This window comes from Oncorhynchus mykiss, chromosome 7, assembly GCF_057628025.1.
Source record: "Oncorhynchus mykiss isolate SJ-2025 chromosome 7, ASM5762802v1, whole genome shotgun sequence".
Classification (NCBI taxonomy): Eukaryota; Metazoa; Chordata; class Actinopteri; order Salmoniformes; family Salmonidae; genus Oncorhynchus; species Oncorhynchus mykiss.
The window spans coordinates 63,799,317-63,815,334 of record NC_143028.1 but is presented as its reverse complement, the minus strand read 5'-3'; the positions used below and the strand labels follow the sequence as shown (position 1 = coordinate 63,815,334).

Below are 16,018 nucleotides of genomic sequence, written 5' to 3'. Positions count from 1 at the left end.
TTGTTCTGAGAAATGAAGGCTATTCCATGCGAGAAATTGGCAAGAAACTGAAGATCTCGTACAGCGCTGTGTACTACTCCCTTCACAGAACAGCGCAAACTGGCTCTAACCAGAATAGAAAGAGGAGTGGGAGGCCCCGGTGCACAACTGAACAAGAGGACAAGTACATTAGTGTGTCTACTTTGAGAAACAGACGCCTCACAAGTCCTCAACTGGCAGCTTCATTAAATAGTGCCAGCAAAACACCGGTCTCAACGTCAACCGTGAAGAGGCGATGATGCTGGCCTTCTAGGCAGAGATGCAAAGAAAAAGCCATATCTCAGACTGGCCAATAAAAATAAAGATTAAGATGGGCAAAGAGCACAGACACTGGACAGAGGAACTCTGTCAAGATGGCCAGCATCCCGAAGTTACCTCTTCACTGTTGACGTTGAGACTGGTGTTTTGCGGGTACTATTTAATGAAGCTGCCAGTTGAGGACTTGTGAGGCGTCTGTTTCTCAAATGTATTTGGCTAAGGTGTATGTAAACTTCCGACTTCAACTGTGTGTGTGTGTGTGTGTGTGTGTGTGTATATATATATATATATATATGAGCGAGAGAGATAGACTCAAGGAGGACCTTTTTACTGTGACTTTTATGGAGATATAGTTATGTTGGTACAGTCAGTGTCGTCTCATAACCTTAATGCTCTAATCACGATCTTGCCCAGGACTGGCTGAGCTGGAATCATTTATAAAAATAAATCATGTAAATATAGCCTCCAAACAGCACTGAGGGAGCCAGGAAGGCAGCAGACCACATCCACACAGGCAGCATGCTGTATTCACACACAGTAAGTGGAAACTGCCCATTAGATGTTGATCCAAGGTCAGTTTTGTGTTCCGCCCACTCCTAATGTTAAGGTTAACATTGTGTGAGGTAGGGCTGGGTGATAAATCAATGTATATAGTTACAGGTAATTACTTCCCTCAATTACAATATTAAAACATTTAGATACATTTTCGATAATGTTGGAATTGAATAATTAGGTCCAGCAGTCCATTTCACCTCTGTGACGCAGCAGGAACGTGCAGAGAAGTGACAATATGCACGTGGAGAGGTATACACCCACTAAAAACCACTTAGCACCTTGAGTGATGGAGTAGCCACTATTAAACACAAAAAATGTGTGTTTTAGGCGAAACCAGTGGCAGTGATAGCCATGGAGAAGGAGCAGCTTCACATGAAGAAATGATTGATGAAAAGGGTTCAACTGTTTCAGTTATTTGGAAGTGGTTTGGCTTTTTGAAGTCCAACAAAGAGCAAAACAATGTTCGGTGCAAATTGTGCCGTAGACAGGTGGCTACCAAGTCTGGTAATACGACAAACCTGTTTCACCATCTGAAACAAAATCACTCTTTGGAACATGCAGAAAGTTTGAGTTTGCACCTCGGTATTGATAAACGCCATTCAAGCACCAGCCAATCTAGGGATGTTCGCTCGAAGCAGTCAACACTGGAAGGTTTCAAGAGGCTTATCAATTTAATTGACCCCACGTACGTGTTCCCTGGCTGCACATTTCTATCACACCGCACTGCCTAAACTCTACACAGAGTGTAGGGAAAATGTTGAGGAACAGCTCAAGACACATTTGACGTATTTTGCTACTACTACCGATCTGTGGTCTGGCCACACGTCAGAGCCTTATATTAGCCTCACGATCCACTATATTGACAGAGAGTGGAATCATTGAAATAAATGCCTTCAACATCATGCTTTCCCGACGACCACACGGGTGAAGCTATATCAGAGGGGCTCATTGACGCTCTCGCCTCCTGGGGAATCAGTCAAGACAGACAGGTCTGCATTGCAACGGATAGTGGTGCGAACGTGGTGAAGGCCGCTCAAATCAACAAATGGATCCGACTGCAATGATCGTCTGCACTTGGCCATTGGTAAGTAACCTTGTCAATTGTGTATATTGAAGTGATTGGTTAGATTAAACTCAATGTGATTTTTTTTCATCAGCTGATCAGCTGATAACTATTACATTCAAACTTAACTAAAGGGATTATTGTGATTTTAACATTGTATTAAAATCTCTTGACTTCTCTTAGAGAGAGTGGTTCAGACAAACGGGTAAATCGAGCAATTGGAGTTTGTAAGAAAGTGGTAGGTGCCTTTTCCTATTGGTGGAAAAAGAAGAGAGACCTGGCAGTTGCTCAAAAAGAACACAACCTACCCCAGAACAAGTTGGTGACAGAGTGGGGATCAAGTCAAAAGATGGTGCAAAGAGTACTGGAGCAGGAGAAAACCATTTCACACATCTTGTCCAGAGACAAGAAGACCCGGCACTGAGCTCCCACCTATACAGATATAGATGTTCTTGATTCCATCAACCAGGCATTGATTGACCCCACTAGAATTCACAGATGCTCTGTCTGGTGAGTCTTATGTCACTGTGTCTTACCTGAAGACAGTAATACACCTGTTCTATACAGATGTAATGAAACCTGATGATGGTGAAACAGAGCTCACCCAAACCATCAAAACGATAGTCATGGACTATCTGAATGAGAAATATGATGACCTAGCCACAGGTGACCTCCTGGACATAGCCTCATTAGTTGACCCACGGTTTATAACACATTACATCAAAGAGGAGAAAGTGGGTCACATAAAAGCAAGAGCTGTCTCAGAGATGGTCAATGAGGGACATGAAAACCCAAGCCCAGCACAGGGAGATGTTGTTGCTGCTTCACCACAACTGTCAGCTAAAAAGAGAAAGTCACTGGGTAGTTTTTTCAAAAATCCATGCTCCACCACCACAGGTCTTACTGATATCCAGCTGGTATAAAAGGAACTCAGCTGCTACCTTCAGTCTCCTGATGCTGACAGTGAAACCAATCCACTGGACTGGTGGAAGATCCACCCCAAAAACCTTCCCAAAGTCAACCACCTGGCAAAATGCTACCTGTGCATTCCTGCGACCAGCTCCCCCTCAGAGCATGTTTTTAAGCACAGGTGGCATCACAGTGACCTGCCATAGGGCATCTTTAAAGCCAGAGACTGTAGACACACTTGTCTTTCTTGCTTAATATTTTGTGAGTTCTACTTCTGACAAGAACTACCCCAAAAAACTGTGATGTGCCATTAGGTTAATAGTTATAAGGCATATTGACTTGCACCATTTTATTTTTTGCTCATGACTTGTAAGGGTTTACAGCTTTAAATAAAAGTGGAGTTAAAATGTGAGTTCTACTTCTGACAATAACAAACATTAAAACCTTGTTTGTTCAGGCATTCTTGAGTCTGAAGCAGATATGCAACTTTTAAACGTAGATTAATCTTGGACCTCTCTCTCCCGGATCCGGGAGAATTGTCATCAACTGACACTAATTAGCATAACGCAACGGACAAAAAAATATTACTAGAAAATATTCATATTCACGAAATCACAAGTGAAATATATTGAAACACAGCTTAGCCTTTTGTTAATCACCCTGTCATCGCAGATTTTTTAATTATGCTTTACAGCCAAAGCAAGACAAGCATTTGTGTAAGTTTATCGATAGCCTAGCATAGCAGTATGCCTAGCTAGCAGCTGGCAGCTTGGTCACAAAAATCAGAAAAGCAATCAAATTAAATCGTTTACCTTTGATGAGCTTTGGATGTTTTCACTCACGAGACTCCCAGTTAGACAGCAAATGTTCATTTTGTCCCATAAATATTATTTTTAATGCCGAAATACCTCCGTTTGTACTTCACGTTTGGTTGAGAAATCCACCGATAACTGCGGTCACGACAACGCCGAAAAATATTCCAAATTAGATCCATAATATTGACAGAAACATGGCAAACGTTTTTTATAATCAATCCTCAAGGTTTTTTTCAAATATCTATTCGATAATATATCAACCGGGACAGGTGGCTTCTTAGTAGGAAAGAGAGAAACAATGGTTGCATTTGTCTATTACGCACAAATCGCTCTGAGAGCCTCCAGCTGACCAATGTTATCGTTCAGGCTCATTTTTCAAAATAAAAGCCTGAAACTATGTATTGTGACACTAGACACATTAGGGAAGCCATAGAAAAAGGAATCTGGTTGATATCCCATTCACTGCTCAATAGGGACGCATAGGAACGCAGAGCTTTCTAAATAAGAGTCAAGGTTGGATTTTTGGATTTGATTTTTCTCAGGCTTTCGCCTGCAATATCAGTTCTGTTATACTCAGACAATATTTTTACAGTTTTGGAAACTTTAGAGTGTTTTCTATCCTAAGCTGTCAATTATATGCATATTCTAGCATCTTGTCCTGACAAAATAGCCCGTTTACTTTGGGAACGTTATTTTTCCAAAAATGAAAATAGTGCCCCCTAGTTTATCGTGATAACCATTGATTGAAAATAAATATTGTGAATTTGCCATATCGCCCAGCCCTAGTGTGAGGGTAAACTGATCATAGATCTGGGCACATTAAAAACCAATCTATTTGTTCAGACAATGGATTAAATGTTGAACCAGGGTCCTGACCGTGCGATGGTTATTAACAGTGAGAATCGCAGAATGGTGAACTTACTAAACAACTGAGAGTTTGACTGTGTGATATTAGATTGCTTCTTGTGTAAATATTATCTGTCTGGATTTTAATGATTTGTAACCTGTCATTAACCTGTCACACGAGTAGCAGTACCCACACTAAACCCCAATGTGTTAGGTGGATCGACACAGGGGAACCCAAGAGCAGACTCAGATGAAGAAACAGGGATGAATTAACCAAGATATTTGTTGTAAAACAGGGAGATATGGAGTGCAGATCCGGGGAAGCTCAGATGATTTGTAGAAAACCAGATATGGAGACTGAGGTTGGAGTGAGCTGGGTAGAACCAGGTATACAGGTCCGGAGCGGAATCCAAAGTAGTGGTGGTGAGCTAAATCCAGAACAGGATAGTATGGTGGTGAGATGTGGAACGGGAGACAGGAGCCAGAGACATAGAGGTAAACTGCAATGTGAGGATAAATAGCATCAGGCAGGGAAACAGGCACAGCAGAGTAACAGGATCTTGAATAATCATAAATAGCTAGAAGCATGAACTGACTGAGCAGAGATTACGATCTGGAAGAGTGGAAGTGGCAGGACTGAAGACTTGCAGAGGTCTTGATTATGGAACGAGTTGCAGCTGGTAGGGATCTGCTCTGACTCCAGCACACCTGTCTCCAACCACACAATCACACAGAGAGGGAGAGGGAGAGAGAGTGTGTACTGGGGGAGTAACTGCAGTTCAAGAAGACACCGGATGAACACAAGAGGGCGTAGCAGGAGCAGATGTGGCACAGTGTCCTGGCTGGAGCAGTTCCCAAACTGGCAGCTCATGGTGCCATGGTAACATAATAATGCCCAGCTCCTCTCCTCTTCCCTGTAATTCTTCCCTAGATCATTGCTGTAATGAGAATGTGTTCTCAGTCAGCTTACCTGTTAAGTGCAGGTCAACGGCAGCAGACTGGACACACACAATGTCCTTAAACTTGAACTTGAACTGTTTCAGATAGATTCAAAGAGTTGGCCTCTGCTACGGCAGCAAAGTTAGGCTGTACCTCCAAAAGCTTTTTTTGGGAGTGAGTAACATTTAGAAATTATATTTCTAATTTATTTGACACAACTTTTGCCTCACGGAATCCAACTGGGATTTCCCTAAAACTAAGGAAGGCCTTTTGAATAATGGATACAGCTAAGGCTTTTCAAGTTATTGGGCAGAAATAAGATGTACTCATTTCTAAAGAACATTGTGCTGAGTTCGGCTTTGGGGGTCTTGGCACATAACTATTAAACTATCATGGGGAGAAAGTAAGATCTCCCTAGATGAGAAAACATGATCCTGAAACAAACATGCATTCTGAATATGATGTATGGCCAGTATAGTTTGTGGAGATGCTCCTTTGTCAAATCTACAGGAGCCTAAGTCAGACCAGATGTGTATTTTCAGAGTGGCTGATGATCAATCAATCACCCAAAACACAGTGTGCGTTCTTCCCTAAGCCTGTTAGTCTTCCGCCATGAGCACTGATTTCTAAATACCTGCCTGTTAGTCTTCTACCCTGAAAACACTGAAGTCTAAATGTCTGCCTGTTATTCTTCCACCCTGAACACTGATGTCTAAATCTCTGCCTGTTAGTCTTCCATACTGACACTGATGTCTAAATCTCTGACTGCCTTCCTTTCTCCTTGCTAAGCCATGAGCTTTGTTCTTTTGAAGGATCTCTTCTCCTAACCCAACCAGCCTGTGCTTCTGATTGCCGTAACGACGCACTTAGCATCAGCTCACTTCAATCAGACTTAATATATTATATCTCAAAGCTGCAGTTTCTCCTCTCATGTGTGTCTGTGAGAGCTGAGAGGCCCTCTAGAACACTGGAGGCCCTATAGAACACTCGCTGCAGATGTAAAACTGCCTACTTCAGATATAACTGAAGTTGAGTAGTGATTGTTAGTTACGGTAGCTAGTTCCTCCTACCTCCTTCAGAGATGGCCATCTCTACATTCAAGAGTACATTTCTAATTCTTTCAAGGTCGATCCACACAACACTTTCACCAACACTATGCCCACCACGCCAACACATTTTTCTACAGCACTTATAAAAACGTTCTAGCTCAGCCAGACACATGTAACACCTCCTAACATCGCCAGGTTATTCAAAGTGCTTCATTTCCTGTGCTTGTGACACACTCCCCCTCTCTGGGGAGTGAGACAGAAGGTTAAACAGAGAGAGGGAGGGAGGGCGAGAAAGATTCTGGACAGGGTGACCGGAGACAGAGAGCAACTAGGCGCAACACATGTCTCCATTTCAGCCCTGCTGGGCAAGACAGAGGCTGAGATATCAAGTATTATTAGCTGGTGGCATGCTGTTTCAAGGTTAAGAGAGTGTTACCTTGACTATGTATTATATTGTTGTTTTACAGCCTGGCTCTCTGATTTAGCTTTAATACATGTCAATAAAAGAGATCCACTCTTTTTAATGCGATAACCGTGGAGTTTGCAATATTTTATTCTTATGTAACAGTATAACTTTAGACCGTCCCCTCGCCCATACCCGGGCGGGAACCAGGGACCCTCTGCACACATCAACAACAGTCACCCTCGAAGCATCGTTACCTATCGCTCCACAAAAGCCATGGCCCTTGCAGAGCAAGGGGAACTACTACTTCAAGGTCTCAGAGCAAGTGACGTCACCGATTGAAACGCTATTTAGCGCGCACCGCTAACTAAGCTAGCCGTTTCACATCCGTTACACTCACCCCCCTTTTGACCTCCTCCTTTTTCCGCAGCAACCAGTGATCCAGGTCATGGCACCAATGTAACAGTATAACTTTAGACCGTCCCCTCGCCCATACCCGGGCGCGAACCAGGGACCCTCTGCACACATCAACAACAGTCACCCTCGAAGCATCGTTACCCATCGCTCCACAAAAGCCACGGCCCTTGCAGAGCAAGGGGAACTGCTACTTCAAGGTCTCAGAGCAAGTGACGTCACCGATTGAAATGCTATTTAGCGCGCACCGCTAACTAAGCTAGCCGTTTCACATCCGTTACACTTACAGAGCTGTTAAAAAACCGGATGTTAAAAACCATTGGTTTGTCATGAGATAATATGTTATGGGCTTATGAGCGAAAACATCTGCGCTATGCCGATCTTGCTGCCGAAGCACGGCATCATGGCTGGAACACAGAAGTCCGACCAGTGGAGGTGGGCTGCAGAGGTTTTGTGGCAACATCTACAACCAGACTGCTGAGAGACCTGGGAATTAAGGGCCAGAGTCAGCGTTCGGCAATCAAAGCTGTATCGGAGGTGGCAGAAGGCAGCAGTCAGTGGCTCTGGATGAAGAGGAAAGACCCCAGCTGGGCCCCGAAGTGAGAGGGCCAGGAGGTATGCGGTCAACAATGCTTGACTCAGGGAGGAGGACGCCCCTGCCATGCATAGTCCCATGGGATGTTGGCTATCAACAACAAGGCAACTCCTATGACTAATTGGGAATGGGACGCAAGCGTAGGATTGATCACCCTGTCGCTGGCCGCCTTTGTGGAGGGTGTATAGTGTGAAAGGCCGAAACACCCTAGGAACCAAAGGTACACTACTGACGATGCGCTCCCCAAATTTCATCAGGCTCACTGTTCATGAACTCTTGGAAGTGCTTGCACAAAGGATAGTAACATCTCATCCTGTGTGCTTGGAATCTTAGGTATTTCGTAACAAAAATCACTCATTTGTCCCCCTAGATGAGATCATGAACTTATTTCACCCTGAGCAGCACATATACCATTAGGTCGGATATAACTCAACTCCCTGCCGTTGGCGTTGTGTGAGAAGCTTTCTGCTGTTGGATCTATCATTTGTGCAGCAGAATGATGTCCTCTAGAGCAGTGGTTCCTAAACTTTTTGTAGTCCCGTACCCCTTCAAACATTCAACCTCCAGCTGTGTACCCCCTCTAGTACCAGGGTCAGCATACTCTCAAATGTTGTTTTTTGCCATCATTGTAAGCCTGCTACACACACGCTATACAATACATTTATTAAACATAAGAATAAGTGTGAGTTTTTGTCACAACCCGGCTCGTGGGAAGTGACAAAGAGCTCTTATAGGACCAGGGCACAAATAAGAATATTATAATAATCAATCATTTTGGTCTTTATTTAACCATCTTACATATAAAACCTTATTTGTTAATCGAAAATTGTGAATAACTCACCACAGGTTAATGAGAATGGTGTGCTTGAAAGGATGCACATAACTCTGCAATGTTGGGTTGTATTGGAGAGCCTCAGTCTTAAATAATTTTCCACACACAGTTGTGCCTCTATTTAGTTTTCATACTAGTGAGGGCTGAGAATCCACTCTCACATAGGTATGTGGTTGCAAAGAGCATCAGTGTCTTAACAGCCCGATTTGCCAAGGCAGGATATTGTGAGCGCAGCTCAATCTGTAAATCTGGCAGTGGCTTCTGATTAAATCAAATTTTCACAGAACCGCTTGTTGCAATTTCGATGAGGCTCTCTTGTTCAGATATCGGTAAGTGGACTGGAGACAGGGCATGAACGGGATAATCGATCCAGATGTTTGTGTCACCTTTTTCGGGAAAGTTCCTGCGTAATTGCACACTCAACTCACTCATGTGCTTCTCTATATCACATTTGATATTGTCTGTAAGCTTGAGTTCATTATCACACAAAACATAATACAATGATGGAAAGACCTGTGTGTTGTCCTTGTTAATGCAGACAGAGAAGAGCTCCATCTTCTTAATCATAGCCTCAATTTTGTCCCGCACATTGAATATAGTTGCGCAGAGTCACTGTAATCCTAGATTCAGATTATTCAGGCGAGAAAAAACCTCACCCAGATAGACCAGTCGTGTGAGAAACTCGTCATTATGCAAGCGATCAGACAAGTGAAAATTATGGTCAGTAAAGAAAACTTTAAGCTCGTCTCTCAATTGCCCCTTGATAACCAGCACACTTCTTTCTGTATGTTGTAAAAGCATAGTGCAGAAAATGCACGAGAGTTCAAGGTCCTTGCTTTAACAAAGTTAACCATTTTCAATGTAGTGTCCAAAATGTATTTCAAGCTGTCAGTCATTCCCTTGGCTGCAAGAGCCTCTCGGTGGCCTCTTCCTTAATTGACCCCCCATAAACGTAACAGACATATACCAGGAGATGCCAGGTCTGTAGACTCATCCAGCTGTAACGCATAGAATTCACTGGCTTGTATGCGTAGCAGTAATTGTTTCAAAACATCGCTTGCCATGTCACTGATGCGTTGTAAAACAGTGTTTGATGGAGACATTGTCTGTATAGTTTTTTTGGCCTTTTCCCCCAGCATTGTCCCAGCCATATCCACGGCAGCAGGAAGAATTAAGTCCTCCACAATAGTATGGGAACTTGCCGGTCCTAGCCACTCGGTAGCTCACCATATAAGACACTTCTAGCCCCTTGTTATTAATGGATCTGTTGCTTATATACATGTCTTACTACTCGAAAGTCATCTTAATTCTCGCTCAAAAAACTTCCGCTGCTTATTTTTCAACTGCTCATGTTTTGTTTCTAAATGGCTGCGCAAGAGTGAAGGTTTAATCGAGATGTGAGATAGTACTTTTGCGCATTTAACACACTGTGGCTGAGGAAAGGCACTACACCCAATATAAGTGAACCCCAAATCAATGTAGTTCTCATCATATTTGCGCCTCTTCGATGGTCCAACGTCCCTGTCTGCTGTTGTTCGGTGCTTCCCAGGTAAGGGGGCAGTAGCTCTTCGGCTGCATCAGATTCACAACTGTCAGTGTCATTCCTCATCTGCTGATTTATGAACACACACACACGCATAGATGCTGAGAAGTTCCATCCACAGATTAAGTCACTATTGGTATCAACTCTTCCCAGCACTCTACAGTACGGAGGTAGATTTTAAATCATGGATGAAAATGGCCCCCAGCAAAACTCAGCTCATTCTGTGGGCTGCTAAACTTCCAGACATTTAGTCTGAATGCAAAATAATCCTTCTTGTCGTCTTCTTGAAAGGTCAGAGCTATAGACGTGTTTTCTTCCAGTTTCTGGAAAGGGCAAATGTGCACAATCACCATTCATGAGAGGCAGAACACTCTGAAGTCCTATCTCAACCAATATCAGTCTATAACACACACACAGACAGATGTATGTACGCACACACGCACGCACATATGCACACACACACACAAACACACACATACACATACCTGCGGACCGCAACTCAGGGAAGGTGATGGTCAGTGTCTCAGGGAGACTGTTTTAGTCCTGCTCTCTTCACTCCATATCCACATGCTGTAGGCTACATGCTTAGATACATACACACACGTATGTAAAGAAATACACTGCCAGAAATATAAACCCAAAGCGTTGATCCCATGTTTCATAAGCTGAACTAAAAGATTCAGGTGCACAAAAAGCTTATTTCTATCAAATTTGGTGCACTAATGTGTTTACATCTCTGTTAGTGAGCATTTCTCCTTTCCCGAGATAATCCATCCACTTGACAGGTGTGGCATATCAAGAAGTTGATTATGCAGCATGATCATTACACAGGTGCACCTTGTGCTGGGGACAATAAAAGTCCACTCTAAAATGTGCAGTTTTGTCACACAACACAATGCAACAGATGTTTCAAGTTTCATGGTGCGTACAATTGGCATGCTGAATGCAAGAATGTCAACCGGAGCTGTTGCCAGAGAATTGAATGTTCATTTCTCTACTACTTCCAATGTCATTTTAGTGAATTTGGCCTCACAACTGCAGACCACATGTAACCGCACTAGTCCAGGACCTCCACATCCGGCTTCTTCACCTGCGGGATCATCTGAGACCAGCCACTCAACAGCTGATGAAACTGTGGGTTTGCACATTCTGAAGAATTTCTGCACAAACTGTCAGAAACTGTCTCATGAAAGCTCATCTGTGTGTTCGTCATCCTCACCAGGGTCTTGACCTGACTGCAGGTCGGCATCGTAATCTAAATCAGTGGGAAATGCTCACCTTTGATGGCCATTGGCATGCTGGAGAAGTGTGCTCTTCACAGATGAATCCCGGTTTCAACTGTACCCGAGCAGATGGCGTTGTGTTGGTGAGCGGTTTGCTGATGTCAATGTTGTGAGCAGAGTGCCTCATTGAAGAGGAGTGGGACAACATTCCACAGGCAACAATCAACTGCCTGATCAACTCTATGTGATGTGCAGTGCTACATGAGGCAACTCTATGCGATGTGCAGTGCTGCATCCCATAGATTTCATAGATTTCCTTATGAACTGCAACTCAGTAAAATCTTTGAAATTATTGCATGTTGTGTTTATGTTTTTGTTCAGTGTAGTAATGTCATTAACCTTTTCATATGTTTTCTAGTAAATACCAGGCGATGAAGCATAGCATTTAGATTTGCACTCAAGTATTCTGGAACATTTGATGATACTGCCAAACCTTCTAAATCAGACTTTAAATTGCAATATTCCAGACTCTATCAGACTCCATCAGACTCTGTCTCTGTATCAGAATGATTGTCAGCCCTCTAACCCTTGTTCCTCAGCAGAGCACTGTTCAAATACACACAGAGGAATGGTATCTCATCATCAGAGCTTAAAACACATCTTGCTTCTAACCTAGACCAGCACACTGAGCTCCATGTAGAAGAAGCACCTAAAAGACAGTTTGGGTGAAATATGAACCCCCGGATTGATTTACAATGTTTAGAGCAAGTTCTGTTTGCTCCTCTCTCTCTCTCTCTCTCTCTCTCTCTCTCTCTCTCTCTCTCTCTCTCTCTCTCTCTCTCTCTCTCTCTCTCCCTCTCTCTCTCTCACACACACACACACACACACTCTGTGTACAATATAGAAATCCCTCCTACCATCCATTTGCTGCATATACTGTATTGTTGATAAAGGGTTTTATGTGGTGTGAAGATATTTCTTCACACCACATTCAGAAAGGAGAGTGTGTGAACAAGCAACGGTCCAGTCAAACAAGGTCATGGTTGGTTCAATCCAAATCCTGATGAACCCGGCTCAAACACACTCATCCCTGTCCAAATATTGCCATGGTTGTCTGCAGAGTCCTGAACTCGTAACTCTGTCAAATCTAAACTGTAAACTACACTCTAAATCCCAACAGTAAACTAAACTCTAAATTCCAAGTCTAAACTCTAGGATATTGAGGTCTGTAGAATATAGGGGTGTGATTATAATGCTGTTATTGATTTGTACTAATGTTTGTTCAACAATAGGACTACAATAGTCACATCTGAGCTCTCTGTACTCTCATTGCCCCGCATGGTCAAACATCGCCCTTAGAAACAGTGTGTGTGTGTGGGGGAGGTTATCTTGTGTGTGTGTGTGTGTGTGTGTGTGTGTGTGTGTGTCGTATAATCGTGTTTGTTTTTGACAGTGTGTATGTCTGTTTCCATCAGTTTGAATGTGGATAACCCTCTAATCTTATTTTACAGTGTAATCTGGTTGGTTCTTCCCCAGCGACTGACTGACAGCGAATGTGGTGATTCAATACATAATGTATGACCAGCACAGTGTGTGTGTGTGTGTGTGTGTGTGTGTGTGTGTGTGTGTGTGTGTGTGTGTGTGTGTGTGTGTGTGTGTGTGTGTGTGCGGTTGTATTGTATTGTGTGTTTGTATTTGCTCAGACTTGGTCATGACTGGAGAAGGACAGAGAGAGAGAGGGTGAGAGATGGGGGGTAGAGCCAGGTAAGGACAGTGAGTATTTGAGAAAGTATGTGTGTGTCTATGCTTGCCTGCCTGCCAGCATTGTATGTGTGTAGAGTACTCTTCGTAAGTCAGATATACAAGCCCAATAGTATGTGAATGACAGTCTAACCATTTAAAGTGTGTATCAAGTGAGTTTGAGTCTGAATTCCAATTACCCTGGAGGAGATAGAATATGCGTGTGCAGAATACTGCTACTGTGACTGTCACAGTTCCATCTGTCTGAGGTGCTACATCTTACAGCTGTGGAATTGACATGTCATGCATTATATCATTAGGTGTTAAAATCAGGAGCATTCAGATTTACCTGTGAAATCGTAACTTAACAGTCCTTGGTCTTCCTGACTAATTGTGGTAATGATCTCTTTACCTTTAATCTCTGTGTGTGTGCGTGTGTGTGATGTGATGTGATGACTCCGTTATATGATTCCAGTCACGCTGCCAGTGTCTGTCGTCTCACGCTGCAATATCAGCCGTCTCCATCTTCAAGCCTCTCTATCTCTGAATCAACAGGGAGGGATCAGTGTGTGTGTGTGTGTGTGACTGACTGACTGACTATGCAGGTGTGTGTGTGTGATATTCAGAGAGGTGTATGATGTAGAAGTCATCTAGAGCTCACAATCTCCACAGTTCATCCCAGAGATGGATTTAGGGAGCAGATCAGTGTTTTGTTTGATGTTCTCAGGGGGACTGGCAGGGACAGCTAACTCCCTCTGCTTTCTCATCAAACACCTGCTAAAGAGATGGTTATCGCCAAGAAGACAGGAGATTTCAGAGCAGCCAACTGGGGTGTGTAGTGCATTTTGACAGTGTCCTTTGTTGTCCCTGTGTGAGTGTGTGTGTGTGTGTGTGTGTGTGTGTGTGTGTGTGTGTGTGTGTGTGTGTGTGTGTGTGTGTGTGGTGCACGTGTGGTCCTTGTGTGTGTCCCGTCGACAGATGTCTAGGCTGAGTTAAAAGCTCCGTGGCCTCAGGCAGTCCTTCCCTCCTTAACGGAGCGTGACGACTTCAGAGGGACGAAGGGATGGAGGGATGTAGGGAGGAGAAGGTAGACAATGAGAGATAGTGGTAAAAGAAGGAAAGGGAGATGTTGTGGTGTCTGTCTGTGGGATGTGGTTTGGAAGCACTGTGAAGGACGAGGATCTGAATGTCAATTGGCAAAATATTCCACATCCCAAAAAAGTACCATCAACCAGCACTCCTACTCAGTCTGATGGAGAGGAGAGGAGCACATAGGAGAAAACTGTGACAATGAGGGAAGAGAAGAGTGAGCAGCAGAGATTTCTTCAGCAATCAAACCTACACTCCGCTCCACACAAGTGGAGTCAGTGTTAACTCAACCCCTCATCTACAGCACACACACAAACATGCACGGACACCCTCACACACACACACACGGCGCGTACTACCAAGATGGACTACCGCATCCAGCCACCCTTTACTCTAGTCTAGACCCAGTCATCCATAGTGTGTGTGTGTGTGTGTGTGTGTGTGGCATGTTGTTGAGGGCTGCTGAGAGTGCTGCTGTGTGTGTTCCCTCTCTTTGCTGCTCACTCTATGCTGTAGAATCACCACTCTGTAGAATACCCACTCTGTAGAATACCCACTCTGTAGAATCCCCACTCTGTAGAATCCCCACTCTGGGCCCTCTCCTCTTCAAACCACTCATTAAAAACGCCCCATCAGTTCTCCTTGTTTGTGTGTGTGCCCAGAATGATTCAGCTAAGAGCAGAAAACAGAAAACAATGAAGTTGCCACTACCAGACACTGATCCAGGGTCAGTTGTGTTTCCCCCCTCTTATGATTATGGTTAGGATATGGAGAGGCTATATAACAGGTTCTAGATCAGTGCTCAAGGGAGGAACCTCTCCCTTCTAGAGTGCTGGTTCCATTACTGTTATCTGTCAGAATGTGTCAGAGTTCTGAGTTCCAATTACAGGAGCAGAGAGAGGAGCAGAGAGAGGAGAGAGAAAGAGAGAGGGGGAATAGAGTGGAAGAGGTGTGCACTGATGGGTGACTCACCCGAGGATCCACAATGGGCCACAATGTTCCACAGCGCTGCACACAGAAATGGAAGGGTCTGCACTGACTTCACACATTGGACAGATTTCACTCTAATACGACAATTAGTCCCGCGCGATTGACAGAAAACTCTCATTCTGTGAGACAGACGTGTCTTGTTCATTTGTGGTTTGGTTGATTGCTAAATGCACAACACCTGGTTGTAGCTCCTCATTTAGTAATGAGATACCATAAGGAAACCATCTGGTTCAACAAAATGTCTGCACTGATCTTGAAAGTGATGCACCTGCATTTGCAGGAGTCGTGTTCCATTGCAACAACCTTTTTATTTTATTTGACTAATTGTCTTGTCTTGTCTTCATCTAAATCAAATCAATCAAATTGTATTTGTCACATGCTTTGTGAACAACAGGTGTGGACTAACAGTGAGATGCTTACTTTACAGGCCCTTCCCAACAATGCAGTGAGAAAGACAATAGAGAAATAATAGAAAAGTAAAACACATAATAATAAAAGTAATAGTAGACACACAATGAGTAACAATAACTTGGTTATATACCAGGGGTACCAGTACTGAGTCTGTGCAGGGGTGCAGGGGTATGAGGTCATTGAGGTTGATATAAAGTGACAGATAGTAAACAGTAGCAGCAGTGTCATGTGATGAGTCAAAAAAAATGTGTGCATAACACCGGCTTGGGGGTAGAAGATGTTGAGGGTCCTGTTGGTTGCAGACT

General features: G+C 43.6%; 1 protein-coding gene and 1 pseudogene across 2 annotated transcripts in view; both read left to right on the top strand.

Moving 5' to 3' along the window:
- Positions 1 to 16,018, top strand: part of LOC110528359 (contactin-2) — a 70,220-nt gene that overhangs the window by 22,326 nt on the left and 31,876 nt on the right. The gene's annotated exons all lie outside the window — the stretch shown is intronic.
- Positions 857 to 3,079, top strand: LOC149982632 (E3 SUMO-protein ligase ZBED1-like; annotated as a pseudogene).